Source organism: Colletes latitarsis, chromosome 14 (genome assembly GCF_051014445.1).
Source record: "Colletes latitarsis isolate SP2378_abdomen chromosome 14, iyColLati1, whole genome shotgun sequence".
NCBI lineage: Eukaryota > Metazoa > Arthropoda > Insecta > Hymenoptera > Colletidae > Colletes > Colletes latitarsis.
In genome coordinates, this window is record NC_135147.1 from 28,007,206 (window position 1) to 28,032,357 (window position 25,152).

At 50.3% G+C, this 25,152-nt stretch overlaps 1 protein-coding gene across 1 annotated transcript in view; it reads left to right on the plus strand.

The window, feature by feature from the left end:
- Nucleotides 1–1,100: 1,100 nt before the first annotated feature.
- The window catches only part of Pxb (putative Hedgehog signaling attenuator pxb), a 219,842-nt gene continuing 195,790 nt past the window's right edge, over nt 1,101–25,152 (plus strand). The window contains exon 1 of the mRNA XM_076782453.1: nt 1,101–2,704. The gene's annotated coding sequence lies outside the window, so the exon portion shown is untranslated. The remainder of the gene's footprint in view (nt 2,705–25,152) is intronic.

A 25,152-nucleotide genomic window follows, 5' to 3' on the forward strand; every position in this document is an offset into this window, starting at 1 on the left:
TTTATGGCGTGGGAGCGGTCGGTACGCTTCTAATTGCGGGGCTTGCTACCAAAACCACCAATAAGATCCGCAAAGAGGAGGCCGTTGCGTCGAACGTCGGCAGAGGGGGCCATAAAATGTAGTTTCTATGCAAACGACACGTGCAACGTGCCACTAAAGGCGCTCGTATCGCCGTGCTTCGTTCCCTCGCGTTTATTCCCCGCGCAAGAACAAAGTTAGGACACTATGCAAATTCGTGGTAATCGCGTGCGAGTGCTCTCTCTTGTTTCCTCTTGGTCGAATTTTTCCAACACCGATACAAGAACGCGATTTCTCGAGCAGACAACGCGGGGTGACGTTGCTCGAATATGGTCGCGAACGCTGCGCTGGCTAAATAATTGAATAAATCGGTCCCAGATTCCGGTCATCGAGAGAGCGTTTTTAATCGACGATCGCTCGTAACCTAACCGAACGTTCTATCTTATTTTTCTCAACTCTATTTCGGCAACGGCCGAAACCACAGATCGATGTTGTATTGATAATTATTTGCTCGAAAATCTTGACTATGGTAATTCGAACATGATAAATAAATAGAGAGAGTTCCCTCGTCCGATTGTAAGGTTTCGGGGGCGAAAAGTTCGCAAAGAACAGAGTTTGGGGGATCTCCCTAGATCCCGAGGGAAGAAACAGCAGCCAGGCGGGGGACGAGTATAGCGCAGGAGGATGACCGACGAATTCGTGGAAACCTTTTAGCTCCGGGTTGGCGGGCCACGCCAGAACAGATTATCCATCCATTATTCCGAGGGTGCGTGCAGAGATGGTTTCGATGGAAAGCGTCGCGGGTCGAAGGGCATCTCGCCTTTTCGGCGTACGGGTTTAAAAGTGCGTACCGCAGCCGTCGGTGTGTTCCGACGCGGCGCGTTCGATTCGTTTCCGTGGCTCGAAAGGATGTAATTAATATCGTCGCTCGGCTTTCGAATTTGCGACTGCGCGCGATTCCTCTCGCTCCCTCCCGCGGGCCGGCTCCCTCCCGTTCCCTGCATCTCGCTCTGCCACCCTCTCGCGGGGGTGGCTCTCGTCGTCGAGGTTCGAGGCTCTCAGTCGTGCCGAGAACCCGCTTCGTTGCGGGGTGACCTCCTCCCTCGGCCAGCCATCTACGGATTGCGTGCCCTCGGAGAGTACGAGACGAGAGTCGTCTTCGTCGCGACCAACGTGTCGAATCGCGAGTTTTTCTCCACTTACCACTCCACTCGTGTTCAAGGTGGACGCGTCGATGTAAACGAACCTCGAGGATCGAGATGCTGGGGATTCCCTTGAGCGGTCGATGCGAGCCCGAATACCCGTCGGATCGAATGTTTCGTCCTCCGTTCGCAGGATCGAATTAGAGATTGTGGGACGGTTCGGTCGAACGCGTCGATTCGAGCCACCGACGACGTGCCGTGGAATTCATTAAGGGAAAGTTCCTGCTCGTAATTTCGATGATCCCGTTTCGCGGGACTGGAGCCTCGACGAGCAAATAAACCTCGACGATCGTCTTGGAGTTCCCGCGGTGTAGCGATCGATCGATTCTCCTAATAAGGGAACTTTGCTGCGTTCCATAGGGACGCGTCGAATCCGTGGAAAAAGAGTCTCGCCGCCCTAAGGAGAAGAAAGTGGATGACCCTTCTGCGAGCTCCTTGCGCGAAACTCTTTTGTGGAGAAAGAACGATCCTCTCGGGAAACCGGCCAAGCGCAACGGAGAACTGTGAGAGACCGTTGTCGAAGAGGCTCGCGCCGCCCCGTACAACGGCGAAAAAGTAGTTTCCTCTATCGCGTTCCTCTCTAAGCGAGAGACAAAGACGGAGAAATAGCGTCGATTTCCCGAGAGCCGTCGTAACGAAACTATCCATCGTCGAGTGCGTACGAGATGTTCGAATCCGGCGAGCCGGCTGGCCCGATCCAATTCGGATCGTTGTTAAGCTTTCGACGTCCGAGCGTGCAACGGCCGCGGCACGGACCATCCGCGGTGTACGTATCTCGCGGCGGTAATTAAAGACACAATTAATGGCCCGACAATTAAATATAATTAACTCGGGAGATAGGATACGCGGGCTCCGTTTGCCAATTAGCGCATTAGCGCCTTATCGGACATCGGTCGATCGTCCGGCTACGGTGCTTCGGCTCCAACTCGTCCAGACAATAAAATTGCCGTAATCGACGGGAGGAAAGACAGAGAGAGAAGAGGAGATCCGTGAAAGGTTACGCGATCCTGCTTTCGAGCCACGAAGGTGAGACGACAACGAGGATCGAGGTGGCGCGTAATGAGGATCGATTAACAACCTAGCCAGGAGTCTTGGACGCGTCACTCGGTCCATCCTTTTTCGAAAAAGTTCAGCGATCGGCCAGTCGAAGATCGTCGAGAGGATAAGGAGCCTGGGACGACGAGGTACACACACCGGTCCCCGATCTTCTTACGAATAGGAAAGTTGCGAGAAGACGTTCAAAGTACGGGAACGAAGAGCGCTCTCGAGAAAGGATCCGGATTACACGGTCAAAGGGAAAAGGAGCGGGACGGTTGTTTTCCGCGAGAACAGAGACCCTGAACTGGAACCTTCCGTGCGTGCCCGCCGCGTAATCCCTTCGAGCGGAAGGAACCGGCCAGAAGGAAAAGTGGACACGCGACGACGGAACAGAGAATGCTGGCTGCGCACTCGTGACAAACGGAGCTTCCGTTCAGGATCGAAAGGTGAGTCGCTGCCACGAGGTCCTACCTTTATTAGCGGAAACGATTCCCTCCGCGTTTCGCAACAGGAATTACAAGTAGGGCCATAGCGACGGGGGGAATGGACTCCCGCGGGAAATGGCCGCCTACGCGGAACCAGAAATTTCTTTATGGGCGATAGCTGGCTTCCGCGACCTTTCGCTCGTCCCTCTGGAATTCTCGGTCTATTACTTTCTAATCCTTTATCGCCCAACAACTTTGCGTTATTCTTTCCTTCGACTCGAATCGTCTCGCGCTTTCCGTATTGGCGAATTTCAGGAGCCTGATCGTTAACGGCTACGTTACGTGCTTCCCCTGATTGGAACTAATCGAACGTCGTGTTCCGGTTGGATCGATCGACAACGTATATCTGTCTCCTCGACGCGAGACTGGTATCGATTTATGGTTCCAAGGATCCGATAAATTGAATCCACCCGATTCGAATCCTTAGCCTTACTTCAAAAACCCTTGGACCGTCGAGCAAGAAGCACCGTTACCAGTTTCTATGCTCGATGCTCTCGAGGAAGGAAAAGATTGGTGGTTCAAGGGCGGATGGAGGCCAAAGTGGTTGACCGATCCTGCTCCGGCAGACGCGATTAATTATTTCGTCACCGATGTCGCTCCAAAGAGGTTATCGAATCTCCCTGGAGTGCTTAGTAACCTTACGCTCCCGGCGTCAGAAACGGGGCTTTAGCCGCTCGTAAAGCCGTGTAGAGGCTCAGATTGTGCGAGTCGGTGGAGCAATTCCGGTACACCTGCGTTCGTACAGCAGCCAGGAGGAAAGGAGAAACCGGACGATGGAGAAACGGAGACCGTGAGGGTTAGGTTCGAGCGCATTATTAAGGAGCCCGTGTCCTCGCTCATTACGCCATCCGAGAAAACCGCCTCGTACGTTCCGGCTTATCTCCATTAGGCGAACCGGAATTACGTAGATATCGCGTGTTCAAGGTGTGTAAGTGCGTGCGGACGCACACGGACGTGAGCACTCGTTCGAAGAGGCACCGGTGGATCGAAACGACGCGACAACCCTCGCGATAAGGTGCGAAAATTAAAGACATCTTTAAATATATTTCGATGCGGCTTTAACGAGAGTGCCCGGCAATGCTGATTGCCCTCGAAGAAACGTCCCGGAATTCGTTAAGGTATCTCCTTAACGAGCCATGGATTCCCCGCTCCTCGCCGATTCGAATAACACCGATTCTGACAGCCAGAAATATGCATAACGCTCGGCATTGCGGCGGACGATAAACCGGAGTAGTTCTACCACCGTTCCCTCGTTACACCGCATCGATAATTGTTTATCCTCTGTCAACGACGCGTTTCCCGCCAACCGGCAAGATAATTAATTAGCAGTCAGCCGACGATGCGCGTGCCGCGATTCGATTCGGACGAAAATTAAAATTCTATTCTGGTCTTACTAAAAATATATATACTCGAGGGTGTTTCCATCCTCTTAACGCTTCCTTCGGAAACGTGGCTCGAAACGAATCGAAGCTTGCACGACGCCACGAGCCTGGGAATTGCGAATTTTTATCCTCTTCGGGCCGTCCAAGCAACGTTCGACGAACGCTCGATCATCGGTTTCCAGGGGATTTTGAGCGCGAAATCTGTAAAATAATCGCTTTCCGCTTACGCTGTTATCCGACCTCTTGTCCGCTCGTTATTTCACTCGCGGGGCCGTTGATCCCTGGAGGTCGCACGAAGGTGTAAAGGAGCCTTTAATCAAAAGCTTCCTGCGGCCGATATTAGTCAACGTCACGGTGGCTTCCTACCGTTGGCGTCATTATTTAATACGACCGCGCGGACTTCGCAAACGCGGATCGACCAGCCCACCAACTTACCGCATAAATCATCGTTTTATCACCGATCCTTCTCGTTAAGGCTCGCGACGCTTTTTTACGATCCCCAGAGAGAAAAGAATTAATTAGATTTCTTCCATCGGCAACAGCGTTCGCTTTTACTGCAACGCTTCCACTTAGATCATTACGAAAGAGCTTCCATTTGCGAAAGCAAGTCTCGCGTGCTTTCCAAGAGACCTCGAAAGATTGCGAGTCGAAGCGATACGATAACGATCGTCGTTACCTATCGGACCCTCGATTTCAATACATTAACGTAACGAAACTTTTCCACGGTTCGAAATTGTTCTCGTTCCTAGCAAATCTTTTCATAAATATGAATTTATACGAATCGTATATTGCAAACTCGGGACAGAACTTTTAAAATTCAACTTAATAAATTGAAAATTTTACGACTATTTTATGCAAACAGTTGTTGGAAGTTTTATTCGTTTGTTCGGTACGTAAACGCGCGTGTACGCGAGGCTAAGGAATATGAAATAGGAAAAGAGAAACAAGTATAAAAGACAGGTTACGCGGAAGCAGTAAATTAACGATAAATTACTGGAGCGAAATGCGCTAACGAGATGGAAATTAACTTAGATTCGAATAGATGTGGCGACTGTCCGAAGAAATGTACGCAAGAGCGGATAGCGTACTCGAAATAGGTTCGTTACGGGTTAAGGTGCTGTTTCCTTTGTTAGGAGACGGTAATCGGTCGAACGAAGATTTTTCTTTTATCGATGGAAATATATTTCCGGATGGTGGGATGCGCGATAGCGACGAGCAGAAAGAACGAATATAGATGGAGTGGTTTCCGTGTGCGGAGAGGATAAGAGCCACGCCGAGCGTAAAGTCGTAAAGATGTTCGGAAACGATCGTTTAGCGGTTGCACGGCGCCGTGACTCGCGAAAGTCCGGCGAGTAGCTAAGAACAGGTACCAGGGAAAAGGAATTGGGAAAGAAGGAGGGAAAAAGGACGTTGGTTCGGGAGCGAAAGCTTCCACTCGGTCGGGTTTCGGGTTCGATCCGACGGGAGAGTTGTTTGGACGGCAACCGGGTAAATGTCCCGTGATGGAAGCTGGAAACTGGCGTGGCGTCTGCCATTAGCCGAAAACCGGTCGCGGAATATATCCGTCCGTCCGTTCGGAAGCGACGATAGAAACGTGCCGGACGAGAGGGAAGCTCGATGGAAAAATGGGAGGGAACGATAGCCCGGAAACGACCCAGTTCTTCCAGCGGCGCGCGTCAGATAAATTGGATCCGAGCAGTTTTATCGTAAAACACTCCTTCTCCGCTTCTATCGACGGAGTCGCGATGCCCCGGTCATCACCGAGAAAACTTTAACTCCCAGAACCCCGAAACGGGTTCGTCTGCCCGCGACACCCAACCGCTTCGAACCTTCTCTCCTCTCTTACTCGCTTTCTGCTTCCTCTCTTTACGAGTCAACTTTTCTCGCCTTTTATCCTTCCTTTCTTCCTACCCCCTTCGATTCGCTCTTGGCTCTTAGCCCGACACCGCCTTTCTCCATCTTCCCTCGAACGTTCTTTTCCAAAGACCCAGTCGTCTCGCTTTCAGAATTATTTATCTCGTTTCGCGTTCGGCATTCCTCCTCTTCTCCTCGCCGTGTCAAAATTCCAAACGTCAATTTTCCTAACGCTGCGTTGATAATACCTTTGACCGTTCAGGAATCCCCCTGCTCTGGAGGGGATCGCGATGCATCGTCTTCCGGTGCAATTTTTCTGGCTCTGCTCCTTGCGGTCGCTTGCAATAAACTTCCAACCGTTTCACGGATACTGACGAAAGTTGTTTTCAAATTGAAATACGACTTGGACATAAGTAGATGATCACTATTGTATTTTGAAAACAGTTTCCGACAAAGTTACGGCCCTTCTGCCGGTAAATCCAACCTGTCCCGGTTGCAGCGGCGAACAACGGACGTTCGTTCGCGACAGAATAACGGCTCCGCGATGAAATACTCTGGTGTTTATTTTTCTAGCGATCGTCGCCGGAAATCCGCCTCTCCTTTCTCGGCCGGCTGGCGAAATTCACGCGTACGTCTTCGGGACGGCGCGGCGGCCGGCGTGAAATAGGAGGTCAACCGCGGCGAGGATGTTCGAGGTTGCTGGCTCTCGGGTAAAGACCGCGCGTTAATCCGGCGCTAAGTATTATTTAGTAGCGGCGACCGGCGACAAGTCGATTTAATTTATACGCTCAGCGCGGGGGCGGCAGCGCGCAGAAATACACGAGGCCTCGCGAAATATTCCACGGCCGAGAGCCACCTTTTGAAGCCGTTCCAAAACTTTCGGTGATCCTCGTTCGATGCCCCTTTCGCGCGGTGTTCCCGAAAACTCGTTCGCTCCCACGCCGATTTTACGATGAATAGAAAAGATTTTTTTACTTGAATACCGGTATAAGTAGACGCGCCAGCCAGCCAGGTCTAGAATTTACCAATTTCTACCACTGATAGACGAGATCGCGTTTCAAAACTTTTCCGCGACGATCGAGAGTCGTTCCGGCGTAAGAAAATGTCGGAAACGCGTCGCACGTTCTCGAAAAATGTTCCTGGGGAGGAAAAAGTCGACGGGCACGGCAGTTTGCACCATTCGGCATCGTCGCGTTACTTTTTACGGGAAGATGGATACGCGTGCGAACAGATTGCCGCTCGTTTCCCGGTAATTATGCAAATGCCGTATCGATTACCGGTTAAAACGCGGGCAAAAATGTCGCGGATGGCGGAGCGAACGCGTCGCGTCCGGTTATTGCGCGCGCAGCATTTGCCACGCTCGAACACGGAATAATATTCGATTGTTCGGTGTTTGAAATTTCTCGCGAAACCACCACGCGGACACCGAATCACCGAGTTTTGCTCGTTTTACGAAAGTGACCGAGAAGGGCGCTATCGAAAGGGTGAAAAAGGTAGGCTCAACCTCCGCAATCAAACAACGATCACGCCCCTTAATGACCGAGTGACTGCTGTTACTCCTTGGTTCGTTTTGGGGGTGGTTCGTGGCGTGGGGTCGACACAGCTGCGAGTGACACCCCCTGGCTGTACATATCTCGTCGTGGCGTTACTTTCTCTCTGTCTTTCGCCCTCGGTCCCCGACACCCCATACATAATTACTGCGACTACCGACACGTCTCACCCTCGTGGCAGAAATTTGCATTATCGAGCTCCCCCGCGCTCGCGAGGCCGGCCCACGGGGATCCTCTGCGCAATTATTAAGGAATCAATCACGCTCGGGTTTCCGGTCGACTCGCCGCGCCGACGTAACGCGGAGTGTCGCGGATTACGGGATTTCGCGTTATACGCTTTAATGCGATTTTATAACGATGTTTCGTCGGCTCGACAACCACGATAACGCGGAATCGTTTCGGACGCGTTTGCCATTCGTCTCTCGTGCCACCGTCCAACCTTGTAACAACGAGTCTACTATTTCAACTATGGTTTAACAATTCCTTCTTCGCCTAAATCGGAGACGTCTCCGTCGAAGGTTCCACTCTCTTCGAAGAGAGAATCGTGGCGGAAACTCCAAGGGGGAACAACGTCGTCGAACGCGATTGCGCAAAGACAATGGTAGTTATGGAAATTGTCCGTACGATCGTATTATCTAACTACTACCTTCCTCTCCGCTAACCTCGCCACTTCCGAAAATTACTCGAAGCGGCCCTGTTATCTCGATATATGTTCTCGATTTTCTGGCTTCGCTCTAAGAACATCCGGCTTCTGCTTCCGCGAGGATTTAACCGGCAACGAGGACCGTTTCCACCGCCAACCCTCGAGACTCCAAGTTCTTCGCGTAACGCGAACTCGGTTAACTCGTTCCTATCGTAGCTAAAATTTTCTAAAGCGTTACAACGCTGCAATTACGTCGTATTGTTTAATGCGTCGATGGCTATCGCGATGGTCGTGTCCGTAGAAAAGGGTTGGAAGCATTTTTCGGAGATACGTGTCCCCGGGGAGGGCGAGTCGCACGCGACCCTCTGCACGCAGATGAAATCGAATTAAAAGGAAATAATAATATTTCCCTCGTTCGTTAGGAAGGTTACGAGCACAACATCTGTCGCTCGATGGGGGTCCCGGTCAACGTCGAGTACCTCGATTTACCCGTAGAATAGACGCCTACGTCGCGATGCCTCGCGCTCCTCCCCCAATAGCTCCGCGATATCGTGAACGCTGTTCAGTGGCACTGTAGGGTAGCACGCTCGACCGAAATGAAACTGATATGTATGGAAATCACTCGCATCTCTATGTATGAGCCCGGAAACGTTACGTTACCGTATATAATACACGATTTTATATGTTTACACGCGCATGTGTGTGCCCCGCTCCTTCCGCGCTCGGCGCTTAAATCGATCGATAGAATCGACGCGCGCGAATGCTTCTCGCTCGAATTCGATTAGTCGAAACGACCGATTCGTCGCAACGACCATCCGATTGTCGGCCCTTGGAACATTCTTTCGCGATATAACGGGTTATGCAATTTTTCTATCGACGTTCCATCGACGGATTTGCAAAATATTTGTCAGGAATGTTTGACCTTTACCGGGATGCATCGATTTATCGAGCGGGGCGGCCGCGGGGCAGGGCGGACCGGCGAACTCGCGAACACGGGTCGCGCGTCGCGTAACCGACGATCACGCGAGTTTCACGAGCGCCGGGACGCCGAACAATCGTGCACAAATCACCCGTAACCATCGCACGCGTGGCCATTAACCATTTCGGGGCTGCGGAGTTGCGACGGATCCCCGCGTCGCGGATCTTTTGTCCGCGGACAATCCCGTCGATTTCTGGCCGCGTTGTACTCGCGAGCGTGTAAACGGGACGCGAGTCCGAATTCGAGACTCCCGTAAATCGAGACCTGATTATTTCCGGCAGAACCGGTACAACCGTTCCCCGTGTTTTCGTTCTCCAGCCTGGATCAGCGTTTAGACGTTGCGTTTACGACGTTCGGTGAAACCGCTTACAGCATCGTTCCCGTTAAGCGCAAGCGATACGCTCGTTGTTTACCTACGACCGTATTGCGATTCGTTGCAATCGAAACGCGTACGTCGTTCGCGGAATCGCGGCTCTGCGTTCATCGACGTTTGTTTAGAGTCGCGAGGGTATACGATTTCTTGGTTAGTCGGTTGGAAACGATGTAAGCGAAAAGACTGTAAATTAATACGAGCAATACCGCTGTATCCGATTGAGTGTCGCGTCTATATCACGAGTTCCACGTAAAACGGATCATCTAGTCGGCTCCTCTATTTCCGACGATGACGTTTCTCTTTTATTTAAGTAAAAAATACGACCCCGTACGCTACAACGGAAAGCAACTGCTGTACGTTGTATAGAAACTCGATCGTGAATGATTTAAACGCTGTTTAGGTGGGTAGTCGCGAACTTTTCGAGCGGCCCTCGTGTCGATAATGACTGGAGAAGCCGATCGGGTAATATAACGCGTAATGTAAACACGGAGGTCGAGGGTTTCGTTTGCACGGGAGAAAGAGAACAACGCGATTTGGTTTGTATCGGTGCAAAAAGTAATCAGGTAACCCAGGAAAACTCGGTGCTCCAATTTCCGAGAGTGTATTTTTTTTTGGTACAGTGGTACAATCGATCGCGCGCGGTTGCGGGCGGGAGCGGACGACCATCCAAAAAAGCCGAAACAATTTCGTAAATCGAGCGTACGTAACGTATCGCATACGTTCCTGTGCCTTTCCCATCGGAACGGTAAATAACTTTCCCGTTACTCTCGGTGCTTTAGGCAACTAACGAACGTGAAATTAACCGCGGGCACCCGCCAACCTGGGAAATAATCAAAGTAACGACGCTTGAATGCACGAATTCGCGTCGTCGTCGTCGTCATCGTCGGCGTATACACGCTCGCCCAGACAGTAATTATCGACCTCGTCAAAGACTCCTTTTAACGCGATGGTACGCGCAATTACGTGACATAAGCGACGCCGGCGCAACGACCGATCCTCTTTTTAATCTCGCTGGGTGGTCCTGTTGGACGTATTAAGAGGAACCAAAGCCAAATAATTTCTCATCTCCGCATCCTATCATTCTACCCTTCAATTTTTCTATTCGTTTACCTCGCTTCCTCTCTGCGGTCAATTGTACCGGAAAAAAGTTCCTTAGCGAGCCAGCACGCGACTCGGAAATACTTGGATTCGTTCGAACCGTTATTCGAAACGGTATTCCGATAAATTCAACAGACTACGTATCTTGTTCCCTGCGCCTAAAACTATCCATTGTACGCGAGAGATAACCGTAGATAAGCAACGATTAAACGAATAAGTAAGAAAATGTAATTCAATCTGTACAAGCGTATCGTGTTTACTCGGATAAGCAATCTAGGAACGCCCGATCGAACGGTGACGTAAACTATATTACATTCCACGTTTTCGAGACAACAATCCCTCCTCGGCTTAACGATTTCGAAACAGTCCGTAACTTCTGTTCGATCGGAGGCAAACACTGGTAACCAACGGATCGATGTTCCGTCGACAGAACGATGATATTCCTATCTATGGAGCGCGTTTCGCTTCGCTCCGTACATATTGCTCCTGAGCCGAACGATTACGAGTTATCGGTTAGACACGCCGTGGTGTCGGCTATCGCCGTCTCGACACGACGATTCTCGGTAGCCGAATCGTTTATCAGCGAGCACGCATGAGCGCACCTTTGTTATCGGAGTGCAAACGCGCGTGCCGCGATAACCGATCGTTCCTCGAGGTGTTCGGTCCTCGTTGCATTCCGATCGCGTCGTTTTGTATCGGTTCCAGCCGGTCGTTCGACTTCCACCAGGGCTGACGCAATCTCGGACGCGTTATCGGTTACACCGGTTCCTCCGGCTCGCTATCGATCTCGAAACATTGCTCGAACATTACGAATACCTTAAGAAAGAACAGTGCCAGAAAGATTTTTACAAGACGTCGTTAGCAAAGCTCGTTTATCATTCGGGAAATTCGTATTTTTCTTGCCAGACGAATCCAAAATGAGCCAATTTCTGCCATTGTTCCGCGAATCACAAATTCAATGATCGATCTACTCGCGGAGTTTTTGTCGCCGTTGGGTGCACGACGAAAAAACAGGATTAAAAAAGAAGGATACTTTTTTCGGGCGAGCGTCCCCCCGGCTCATTACGAAGGCGACGGCACAGCGTACCCTTCGACGCACTTTTCTTCTGGTCTGGCGAACAAACAGCTTAAATAAACGCACGTGATTGGATCCGATGTATGCGCATCTGGCTACTAAACGTCGGGGGAAGGACCCAACGTTTTTTTCGTCGAAGCACGCCGAAGGAACACGCCCCGCTGGCCCGATTTTTCCACCCCCTCCGTCCTTTGAGTAGTCTCGAGTAGGTCACTCGGAAGCACGCGGCTTTTCCCGTGCGCAAATTCAGTCAGCGTCCCGACGACTCTCGGCATCCCCCTTCGAAAACTACTGCAGTCGCGCCGAGTGTGTCGCGCGATCGCATTAGATTACCCGTCCCTTATCGCGGACCAAACAACCCCTCTGTTTCTCACCGAGTATCTCTCCGCGCGGAATCAGACTAGTTTGCCTTACGGTACGTCCCTGCTAAAGGTACACACCGCCTCCACGGAGACTTTCAACGTCCTCTCGAATCGATCTCGAAGCGTTCAAATTTTTTTCCCCCGACTTCTCGACGTCTCCGGCGTCGAGTTTAACCAACTCTGGCAGGAGTTTTTAACACTTTAATGGCCGTACGTTTCGCGCAAAGACTGTCGCCGGCGATTTTCCCGACAGTTTCAATCTGGTGGAACCTCACTTTTTCAAACATTAGCACTGCACAGTTTTGCCATTAATTTCTCAATTTAAAATTTATAAAATTTGAACCTCGATAAACGTAATATGTAATCGAACGATAACATAATAAAGTCACGTGCACGCGACAGCGGCCATAAAAGTGTGAAAGACGGGTTGATTATTTGGCAGCACGGTCCCGTCGTATTTGAAGAACCGCGACGAGCACAGTTTTTAATATCACTCAGAATTTTAGCGTGGCGCAACGACAAGATAGAGCGGTTGCTTTTCAGGGCGTAAACTCGTCTCTCTTTTCTGTGACTCGAGTCGCGCGCAGAAGGGTGGCGTGTGTCGTTGACTGAAAGGCAGAATAACATTGGATTACCCATCCCCCATCGTCAACGCCCTGCCAGCAGCCCCGCAGTTTTTACACCCTCTTCGACTCGGCCTCTCCCCCCGGAGCGTGGCGCCCTCCTTTCTTTCGTTGCACCGAGCCGCGCGCCGGGAAAGGGAAAACAATCTTTGGCGGAAAACAGCGCGTCGAATAATTTATCGGTGGTGGGCCGAAGTTGCCGGGAGTACGAGCAAGGGCCACGACCACCCTGTTATCTATCACCCCGGTGGTTGCTTTGCTCCCTATACCGTGTATGTGTGAACCCTGTCTACTACAGGTTCGTCCAAACTAACAGCCGACGGGAGTCCTCGTCCTGGCAACTTTCCCGTCCGCGCCAATTTCCCCTCCAGCGCTATGACTTTGGCAACTCTTAAAGTGTTTGGACCAAGCCACGATTCTTCCTTCGAACGAAATTCCCGGATAACGAACGGCTAAAACCTCTGCAAACATCGTTCCGGTGCAGCGCGCGACGCCTTTTAATCCAGACCTTAAATAAAGGAAGTTAAACATCGTCAAGGGGGCTAATCTCCTCCAAACCCCGCGAGGTAAACACGTTCGCTTGCTCTAATCCCTGCGAAAACGCGGGGGCATTGGAAACATTCAGCAAGATCTTCGTATCGTGTGCCAAAGAAATATCGACAGGGTGTAGGTGCAAACATTTTTCGGGGGGAAAAAAATTTCAAATCGTTCTAAAAAAATTATTTTTAGTCGCAGGGGTCAATTGCAAGCATTTTTGGTCAATAGACATACCCCCGAAATCCTACTCAGTTTCGAGAAAAACATTCCTTACCGAAAATCGAATTTCTGACCAGAAATGTCTGCCCGAATTTTCATGCGAATCTTTAAAACGTCATAACTTCTGAACGGATTGGACGATTTTAATGTTTAAAAAAGCAAACTACTGCGCATTTTCGAGAAAAAAATTCAGTACGAGTTAAACTTTAAACGTTAATTACTTTTTAACGAAGCCTCAATCAACAAATTAGTATTCTTGATTTTCGTCTTATTTTGGCCTCTAGAATCTCCCATTAAAATTTTTCCCAGTGGTGGCCGAACACCCAGTATTTTATCCCGATTGGCGGGCCATCGTTTTAGGAGCGAGCTGTAAGCGTCGCGGCGTCAAGTTTCGCGGCGTGCTCGACTACCGGCATTAACTTTCCGCGTAGGGTTATTTACCAGAAGAGTCTGTGCGTCGGACGGCTCGGAGCTAAAGGGCGCAGAAAGGGAGTCAGAGCGGATCGTGGCGAACAAGAGGAAAGGAGAAAGTGGCGAGGGGCGAGCGGGCAAGGGCTCTGGCTGGCTGGCGTCGACGATGTGCATTCCTCGATCTGGTTTCCTCCGGGGACCGAAAGGTAGGGTCGAGAGATATCGCTACAGAACTAATCAACGCGAGGCAACAACGATTTCTCTCTCGTTCGTCCCCTGCTGCTTCGGATAAAAAAGAGTTTCGGGCGATAATATCGCGTTCGAGAAGATGGACTTTTTTTCATCCCGCGTCGTCCCTTTTCCCTCGACCAATACGCGCAAACTGCGAATTCCCCGGGGAATCCACGGCCGCGTCTTAAAACCTCTCGAATATTCAGCCCCTACCACGCCCTTTTCAAGAATATTTATTTATTAATAGTTAGGAACGTTTGGTTGGCAATATCAACCCTTCGAATTCGATACTCGTACAATGAACCGATCTAAACGCGATGGAAAATATTTTTAAAGTACGAGAAGAAATCTCTCGCGTTGTTATACGGCGAGTTACTTTTTTTCAGGGGAATTAATGTTGAATTTTTCGGACGCGGCTTCGCTTCGCGACTTATTGTCGTTTCCTGCTAACTAGGAAATTCGCTCGAAACGACGACGCGCGAATGCTGGTTCGTTAACGAATCGATTTTTTTATTGGCACTCGATAATCGAACGGACGATTGCAGTGGGTCGCCGCAGCGGGTGAAAAGTTTCTGCTGGCTCTCCACGAGCCTCTCTTTGTATGTAATTTTCCCTTTCTCTGTTTCCTTTCCGTCTCGTTTCCCCTCGACCTGCATCCCCGTGCCTCTGCTCTCGTTCACACGCTAATTCGTGACTCAGCCGAGCAATTAATCAAGTTCATTCGCATCGCGTTCAACTCCGTCGGCCGGAGTTTAGTTAAGTTCATCGTTGCAACCGCCGCACAGTAACTCGACGATAACTTGGTCTCGCTCCCTGGATGGAGTCGGCGCTCCTACGAAACGCTATGGGTTCGCACGAACGTCTAAAATATCCTGAACATTTTCCGCGATCGTCCGATCGAATCAAAACTTGCTCCTGTTGCGCTCAAACGGGGAACAATTTCAATTAAATTGCATAAATTTTAATATACCCCGATCCAATTTTAATTCCGAGCAGTATTACGAAGTCTCGATAGGTTTTACGGGGCGAAAATGAAGGAAATAATGGAGTAGCAGTCTTCGAATCACGGGGTTATAGATCGTTGTGAACGTGTACGAACAACGCGGCTGATCTCTGACATCGGTAACGTTGCTTTAGGGACGCTCCAGACATCAGCTGCAGTTTGTTAAACATCGCTCAACTTGTCAGCGTGGCGCGTAGCGGTCGCGCGAGCCTCTCGGTTTTCTCGGAGAATTTTACGAGCAGCGAGAAACGTCGATTCGCGAGATCTTTAACAGAATCCTACCTCGGTGCTTCGTTAAATCACTCGAAATTGTCGGAGATAACTTTTCCACCCGTCGTGTCTTTCGAGACTTTATTCTCGTCGGCTGGTGTCTATTTAAATTTTTAGTCGACGAATCTATCAGCGAACGAAGTGAATCTCGTTCTCCTATCAGTTTTCTTGACAGGATCTCGCGAAGGGAAACAGGACGGGGCGGTCGTCGGTCGACGGACGGTTTTTTATCGCAGAAAGTGTCGCGGCGAAGCGCGACATGGCGTACGAACGTCAGCATTAGTCCCTGTAATGCACGGTCCATTAATAAAACGAGACCTCCCTAATCGACGTTCCGTCGGATCTCGTTTGTATCGTTGTCGCGCGACGACGGCCGCGGGACGGGAAGTCGATAGAGACTCGCGGGCACGGCGAGTAATTTAATCGTTTAAAAACTTTCTCAACGAACCCCGAGGAGTTTCTTCGCGGCTTTGACGCTGTTGTCGAGTAAGCCGTCGGTCTCGTTAAATATTTGCCAATAAATCGAGAGGGAATCCCGGCCGGAGATTTCGCCGCCTCGCTCCGAGGAACGCCCGATACTTAGTCGCGACAACAAACGAAGCGAAACACCTTTACGGTGTACCCAGGGGTGTCGAGAAAAAGACTCGTCGGAGGAAGCACGGCGGAGGACATTGAACGTCGCGTTCGACGCGTCCTAGCCGACAGATCGATTATCATAATTGTTTCGCCAGAGCGTCGTCAAACAAACAGACACCCTGCGAAACGTGGCAAGTAAGAACGAGTGGCAACTGCAACTTACCGGCGAGGGAGAGAAAGGAGCGTTGAAAAAAGTTGAAACGCCGCTAAAAATACCGTGGACGGTCTCCATGGCCGGGAAAACTATTGCCCCTCTTCATTCCGGGATTCCACGGGACCCGCTAGCTCCTCGACTAAATATACCAGGCGACGCGTGTATAAATATTTATAAAATAGTGCCGGCAGATGGTGGCTGCCTTTGGTTACAGCACTGGACATCTCGGCTACACGTTCTCCCCGCGCCTCTCCTATACTTAATACACTCGACCCGATCTTATATTAGGTGTGCAGGGAGCCCTCCACCGACAGCCACGATGTTTCATTTACGAACGGTCGCGTAAACTACACGGGAAACCTTTAGGGAATATCGAATGCACGGTTTCTTAAACGCGGGACGTTGCAGGAATTCTTAACGGCGATACGATTTCGGGTGGACAAGTTTAATAGGATTTTTTAGTTTCTCGATCCTAGTAGGACTTGAAAAGTTTACCGCGTAACTGGTCGTGATATTTCGAAAGTCATGGACGCATTTCGACGCGATCCTGTTCCGGTCCGGCATACGATTTAAAAACAAACGGAATTCTTTCCGTGCACGGTGTGTAGCCGTATACATAAGCGAACGTCACGAGAGCTGGAACGTCACGACGCAACCGTAACGTCCGAGGCTATCTGCCGTTGCCGTTGTTGCTGGTACCTTCGGTTGCTGCTTTTATCGTGGGCGTGTGTACTCATTAATAATTTATGTTCGAGTAACCGTTACGTGTACCGGACGTACCGTGTTCCGTCCTGAGTTTACCCACGCAAATGCCAGAGCATCGGTGTACACGAATTTCAGATGAGAATTTAAACCAAGGCATCGTAATTTTTCTTATCCACGAAACGGGGACAATAGTCGACAGCTACCGCTTTTGACCACGGAACGTTCAAGCTCGTCGTGCAAATTTCACCCATAGTTTCAACGACGCGCTTCCCTCCACCCTTGTTGCAGCCGCTAAACCTTAAAATTCAAACGCTGACGCGTAACAGGAGCCAGACAATTCTTTCTTAACTCTTTCGAAAGTACAGAGGTTGCAGAGTGTTGAAAAAAAGCATCGAGCGATCGATGAACATTATTTAAACTTTTTATCGGGTATTGGGAATCGTCGCTGGAACAAAACCGCGCACTCTAGTCTGGTAAAAACAAGAGTAAACATTTACGTCGGTTGGGTGAGCGCGTAACGAAAAGATCGAGCGACCCACTGGCGATGGAAACCGAGCAGTTTCCTCTTCGAAAGAGTTGTTTACGAACGCGGGCGGAATAACGAAAGCTGCGAATTATTTTAATTCGTTCGCTGCTCGTTAAATGCGACCGTCGCCGAGAGAAACGAAACGGAAGAAGGCGAACGAACGCAAACTCGCGCGGGTAGGTTACCCAGTAACGAGGTCGAATTAAGTTCTTCCCCTCTCCGCGCGTTGGTTCCAACTAACGACACAGTTTCAAGCTGCTTTTTACCGACGTTTGCATTTGAAACGCGTTCCCCCGTCCTCGGCGAACGGAACGCCGATTCTTTTATTCCCCTCGGTCGCCGTGATGCCTTCGATATTACAACGAACGCTTGTGCAGCCGCGGAAAATGCGCCGACATTTGTTCGAGCAGGCAACCGGTGTTCCCCGGAATCGATAAGCGCAGCGGCGAGAAGTTGCGATTTGGTAGGCGAAAATGCGCGTGCATGCAATTAAGGGGCGCGCGAACGCGACGCCAAGCGTCGGAAATCGAGCTCGCCTGCCGGATGCCCTTCCCGACTCCGGTTGGAAACATCGTGATTGCGAGCTAACGAGACCCCGTTTCCCGGCCAAAGGCCAATTTCTGCGCTCTTTCGTTCGCGTTTTTCAATCGCGACGCTTGCAATAATTAACACCCGGGTAATTCTTAGCGTGCCGATTTCCCGCGCATTAACGAGGAACAGCGCAATTAGCGGCGACGTGCCGCGCTGAACCTCCCCGCCGCTGCTTATCCATCGGATCTCCGTCGATTGGTCGACGTGTTTCGCGGGAAATATGCTCCCATCGAGTAGGAATTTAAAAGGAAAGGGGGACCGTGATAGCAACTGGTTTCAAAGAAAGTTTCGTTGATTTTATTTCACCAAAGGGGTTTCCAGTTAAAAAGAGCTTAACGGTAACAATGGAAACTTTCCAGCCAACAATTCCGCCGCACGCGTTCGAGTATTTTCGATATTAACGATCGTAAATCCTCGAGAATCCGAGTCAGAACGACGATCGGATGGAATTAATGCCCGACAGAATAATTCCACGCGATTTTCTTCAATTTTTTTCTTTCCTCCTCGCCCTCGCCGGCAAAGTTGGAGCATAAGAATCCTTTTTGTTCGAACTTAATCCTGGCAGCGGCGAGGGAAGTTTTCTCCTAGCTGCAGTCGAAGGCAGGCAACCCTTCGGAGACTAAATTTCGACTTTGCGAACGCGGACGGGGACGCGGACAACTCGCTCGAGCGCTCAAACTTTTCATCCCCGAGCCATTACTGGATTTCGAGCACAGTTTAATCTCGCCGTTTACGTGGAATAATCGCGAGACGCCTCGAGGATGCGCATTAAAACTCGTATTTCTCTCGAAAACGCGTCAGAGATCCTCTCTAGAGGAGGATCCTATTATATATCGTCTTTCGTTTTTCAACGCAGCCTAGACAAACAAGAAAACTATTTCCCTTACGGAAAATCTAATCTTCGCGGACGCGTTAATTCAAAAGTCAGCACAATTTTCCTTCTCTCGTAGAATTCTTCCGACTCGAAATTTGGGAGGAACCACGAACGAACGAACGAGCGAACGAAAGTGATTTCGCGGCGGCAATGTCCCTGAAAACTGGCCGCGTCGTCGCGATTAAATGGAAAAGTAATCGACTGTAAAAAAACACGGTTGATGGAAAATTCGTTGGACGAATCGATCCCTGCCGATTTCGCGCTACACGGAAAGAAACGTTTCGAATTTTCAATTTAACCAACGTTTGGTGTATTTGTATCGCGGCGAACGAGAGCTAGACAATTGCACATTTATTACAGGATATAATGCAACGTTAACACAATAACAAACAATTCGTCCTATGATAATAATGGCTCGATGTCGATGAATAAATGTAAGATAATGAACGGGTGGAAACAATAGGGAACAACACTGACCGGTATCGAGTTTCGTTCTACTTCGGCCGCGAGCAGGCGGCTCACGCGCGTTTTATCGCGCGTTTAATCCCGCATTCCCGGATCGTCGATGTTCGAATTATTGACTCGTTCGGCTGGCCGCGAAATTCTCGTCCGCGAATTATCCGCAGAAAGGTGGCGCGAATTGATACCGCCCCCGGACGCGGCGCCCCGGGCCAATTAATCTAATGCACGAACAAATATCGTTGTTGCCGGCAGACGATACCAACGACAATGACCAATCCGTCCAACGAATAAGCCGCCCTCCCGCCGTTTGTATATACTTCCGTGAGACCGCACGACCGCTTTTGTCAAAGCTAACCATACGCATCCGCGATCAAGGCCACGATTTTGTTCCATCAAATATACCTATCGACCCTTTCGCGACCATCGCGATCTTCTCATAGTTCCGTTCCTGCCGATTCCACACAATAAATACGGAGCCGAGAACAACAATAAAGTATCGCAGACAGCGTGCGTTTCACTTTGCTAATGGAGCTCGTGCAAACGACGCGTGTTAGTCGAAGTGTCCAGGCTCGAGAATATCGGAGATCGTGTTCCGGCGTCGTCTTATGATAACGCGAACGGGAATCGGCGTAGTTGGAAAATTTTTCGGGAAAACGGCCGCGTCGAGTTTCGCCGACGCAGTGAAAATCGTGCTTCGATATCGCTCGGCCCTCTCGCCTTCGAATCGTGTTTCGTTCGCGCGACTTTTACGCGGCGGTCGTTATCGAAAACATTTTGAAAATTCGACGAACCGAGGTACCCGAAGCGAGCACGGACCGACTCGACGAATGTTCCGTTTTACGGTGCACCATAACGATCGCGTTTCTCCTATCGAGCGTCGTAAAAAACCACAGCAATAAGACTGGAACGGCAAAGCGTGTTCGATATTTGACGAAGTTACGCGGACCAGTGGGAATCGAGTTCAATTCGGCGGTCGTTTTGCGTATCGTCGACGAAATAAATTCTTACCGACCGTTAGGATTTCCACAATGTAGCTATTGAAACGCTAATTATCCGGCGTATGTCCGAATCGGAATTTCGAAAAAGTTACTACGTTTCTACGCGGAACGACCAAAGTAACGAAACAGAATTCCGCCTAGTCTCAAAATTCTGCTACGGTCAGCGACGCGCGTCACAATGCCTGGTGGAATTATGCGTGGCGTAATTACGTTCCGCGAATCGACCGTTCGAAATTCAGGAGAAGCTCCCTCTGTTTTTCGCGCGAGCTTTTTCACCGTTAATTTCGATTCGCAACGAAAGCGTGTGTACGCGCCATCCGCGGCTGGAAGCGGCGGGAAATCGCTCGAAACCAGCGCGGCGCGACAAAGTTCGAAGCGAATCTGAAATCCGCATAATTGAAAATATGCCAACCGAGGTATGAAACGAGCTCGCGGTAACTCCCTTGTCTCGTCGCGCGCGATAGTCCGGATTTCTCTGGTCGTCAGACTGGCTAAACCAAAAATTAAATCACCCGAGTTTACGTTCTTTCGAATCGTTTACCATCGGTGTGCTATTTCCACCCTAAAATTGTATTCGTTCCTCGACGCCTAGAACGAAACATTTTTCTTCTCGTTTGGTCCGAAATTTTTGCAGAGCAAATGCATTCGCGTAATTACCGGTTCGAAGAGAGAAACAGGGTTTAAAGAGGCAGGCAATTACGGTCGCATGAGCGATAGGAGGGTGCTCGGGGGCCGTGATTCGTGCAAGGAATACTTTGGAGGCGTCGAGGGAACCAGGAAGCGTACACGGAACAATGAGATTCGCGCGGACGCAAAGTGTAACCGACGCGACCGACCGACGGAGAGGCGAGTGCGATTTCGACGCGAAATTGGCGACCATTGAGAGGGAATACGGTGTTCCGGATTGCTCTTTTCTCTCTTTTCGCAATAGCGGTGCGGAGAGGAACGAAAACGCGCAGCTTTCGAGAATGGTCGTCCGGCGGACGAGCGATCCCGAGGAAATGGCGACGGTTAGCACTTACTGTCAGCCTCGAATATTATATATGGCCGCGGGTGGTGCGAGCAGTTACATTAATATCCGAGTTAGCGTCGCGTCGGTACACCCTGCGTCCGGATTTTTGCGAGACGGCCGCGCACCGATACCAACGACGCGCGTTAAATCCCCACAGAAACAAACAACGGGTGTACGCGTTTCTGATTTCCCGAGCGGATTCACCGCGACTGATTTAAAAGCTGCGAGTTACAGTCTCGTCCCTCCTTCAAACAGTAACGAAATTGTGCGCTTTTCGCGTTCGTTTGTTCTTAGAAACGTACAATTTCGAGACTGGTGGAAATGAAAATATCCTTTTTTTTTCGTAGGGAAACGCGTACAGAAACGCGAGCCTCGCGTACTCGGAAAGCGAAGTACTCGCCGGGTTGTTATTTCCGGTCACGGGGAACGGTACTTTACGCGAGGAAGTACGATGCGTTTGAACGCGTCGTGTTAAATTTCCCAGAGCCGCAACGGGAAACATAAAACGAACGGACCGAGGTGGCAATCTGAACCGTTTCGAAAGCTTTTTCCATACGCGGCCATCTTTCTCTATGTATCTCGCGTACATATATGTATATATTTTAATTTGCGTTCCTAACAGCTTGCCCAGGCTATAACGGTAGGGTCCGGATAAATTTTCACGTACGACTGCAGTTTGGAGGCGGCTCGCAGTCGGGAGTTATCAGCTCGTTCCTGCCGATTTTTCGGCGTACCTGTTTCTGACGCTTCTGTCTCTCTGCGCGCGCAAAATCATCTCGAACGCAGAGTGTCGTGCCCGCGGCCCCGGCTTCTCGTTTGCAGCCGGTGCACTTGACAAAAATCAAACTCCCCGCTGCTCGACGAACCAACGCATCGCCCGAGGCAACGCTCTGCAAATTCGGCTCATTTCAGGCTTGGTCCAGCCCCGAAAATAGAAATTAATTTCGTCGGGGTGCAGTCGGGGTAACTCGTTACGCGAAAGGGGGTCCGGCTATAGCAATATACGGGAATTAGATGCTTAAACCAGGCGATCGATACGCGATACCGATTCCCGAAAGGGTTGATATTTGCTTGTTTACTTGCTTATCAACGTTTACCCTCGCAAACTTTCGCTACGAACGATTTCTCAACGCGAACGGTAGCTGGTAAGTTTGGGTGCAAAGGCAAGTTAGCTTTGCGTGTTTTGCGACGAGTCTCGCGAAAATTCGCCCCGTCTCGTTTCCCCGGTTTGATTACCGTGGAGTACGCGGCGGCGTCGACGCGCCTACTTTATTTGCACCGTTGTTCGCGCGGGTATCGCGATGAGAGACGGAGAAACGTTGAAGGGTAAACGAGAGGGGGAGTACGCGCGCGAAAATAAATCTGGCCAACGACGCGAAACAGGCATAAATCTCCGGTTTAGAACAAAGACTCTCGCGGGTAATGTTTGCGCAAAGTCCGTTAGGCAAACTCAATGCCCGAACGCGAACGACGGCCAACGGGCATTTCTGCTTTTTCTCTATCCGACTTCCGTCTCGCCTCTTTTTCCCCTCCTCGTACCCCGGCGCGTCCTTTCTCTCTCCTCTCGCGTCTATCTAGATCCACAGCGGACATTATTTCCTCTCTTTTTCTCTTTTGCTCTCGTTCGGCACGCTTAACAGCGCGAAACGACGATTTCCAACAAAGCGCCGCGTCGACAAAGCTACGAAGAGCTTTTCCGTCCCTTCTTCGCCCTCCGTGCCTTTTTACCAACCCTCTTTATTTCTCTCTCTCCCTCTGCCCGTGACGCGCGAAACCCTACACACAAATAAATACATACGTGCCGCGAAAGTGAGCGCAAGAAACTGGGATAAGGTGGTCGATTTAAGTGCCACCCCGCCGCTTCTTCGACAAAGAGAGTGTTTAGTGCACCTCCTTGCAGTTGCAATTCGCTCTCACCTCTTTCGCTACGGTCTTTTCAATTGGATTCCCGTTTCTATGAATTCTGCGATATCCCGATTTCACCTATCGTTTCGTTCACCGATGCATTTTGATTCGGGGCTGTACGCTACTCCAATTTGCAAACAGGGATGGATCTCGAGGCAAGGGATCTGTCCGCCGTCGAGCCACCTTTTTCTCTTGGGTCATTTCCGTCCCCGGCTCGGCGAAAAATACTATAGGCGTTCGCGGAGCAAGGCCAACGAGACCCTGCCCCCGCAAGATGGTTCTCGTTTCGTGAGAAGATCAATGTTTCCGCGTTTAGCCGCGCGCACTTTACTTTCTCCGCTTGCATAAAATGATTATTTTTGTACCGAGAAAAATAGACAAATAACCTTGTTGCTCTATCGTGGAGTTCTGATTTCGATCGACGATAGATAGGCTGGGCGCAACGTTGCACTGGGAAATGACGAAGCGTCCGGAGAACTTGCCAAATCTACTTGGAGGATCGATGCGCGGCCCTCGGCACTGCTATAAACACCGTCGACTATCTCGAATGCGATCTTCGGCAAACTCTACCGCTTTCGACCCTCGAACAGCGCGTCCGTGTTGCGCGTGGCTCACCCTCCGGGAACCTGCGACCGATTCCTGTCGTAGAAATGGAGTCGCCTCGGAAATGTCACGCTCGTAATGCTACTTGACTCTGATTCGATCAGAGCGCCCGTCGTTCTGCCAACGAAAACCACTTACAGCCACTTTTCTCTTATTACGAGCAATCTTGTCTTTCGGAAAGACCACCCGCTACCGAAGGAAACGGGAGAAGGAGAACGCGGGGAAGATATTGTTTAGATGTATCAAATAATGGAAGTCAATAGCGGAGGACGGTAACTCGATTACGATTCTTATAGCAGGGGCGATCCAACCTTCGTAAGCATTCTCGAACTAGTAACAACCGTAAACGCTCGTCGCTTAACGTCGGTATTTTCTAGATGACGTCAAAAAAATCGTACGTTAATTTCTTATTATTCCAACTCCAAGAAAATAAGTCGTCGAATAATCTTCCTAGGGTTATTTCGAGGACCTAACCCTAAATTGAATTTCCTCGGAGGTTCTTTGAAAGCTTAGCGTGTAACGAGATAACTTGAATACGCTATATCTAGTATAAATTAATATAATAGAATCGCGTCGAAGGGCTTGAAGACGAGGGAGTATTACTCGGGATCTTGCGTTAAACGTAAGGAGAAAAGGCGGAACTTGTCGATAGCTTGCAGAGGCGATTGTTCCAGTCGCAGTCGTGTTCCAATTCCAGCGGATTCGGTTTAGGCTGTAAAAGGGAGACGTGGGGAACGGTTCTCGCTCCTAACCTTCCCGCTCGACAATCGCGTCCCGGAATGAATCCTGTCGTAGCTCGTATATCGCGTCGCAGGAGCGCATTGTACGCGAGTTTCTGCAGGCTTTCCTAATGACTCGGGACTGTCTCGCGAGCAACGACAGCCTTTTCGGTCCCGCCGCGATTCACCCGCCGACCGTTAAGCCAACCCCGTGCCACCGTAACCGCCTCCAACCCTTTGTTTATGTGTCTGTCTTAATATGGCCGCGTAATGGTGGAGTTATGTTTTCGGTCGCCACACACCGCGTCCCCGCTGCTGTACAACTCGTAAGTGTGCATTCGACCTCGAGAACGTTCCTCTCGCTACCAACGAACCACGAAATTCTCGGCCCGCTATTGTTGCTTCGCTGAAAATTATCTTCTCCAGAATTCCGGATCCGGGCTGGCTCGCGGCGTTTTCCTCTCGCGCCCATCAGACTTCCGTTATCGTTGCGGTCGCGTCCTCGTTCGCCGAGACAAACGCGACCCTTCGTTCCTAAACCTTTATTCCGAAAGTAACAAAATTAATGCTCCGATAGATTCTGCGACAAATAAGGGTGCCGATAGATAAAGTTT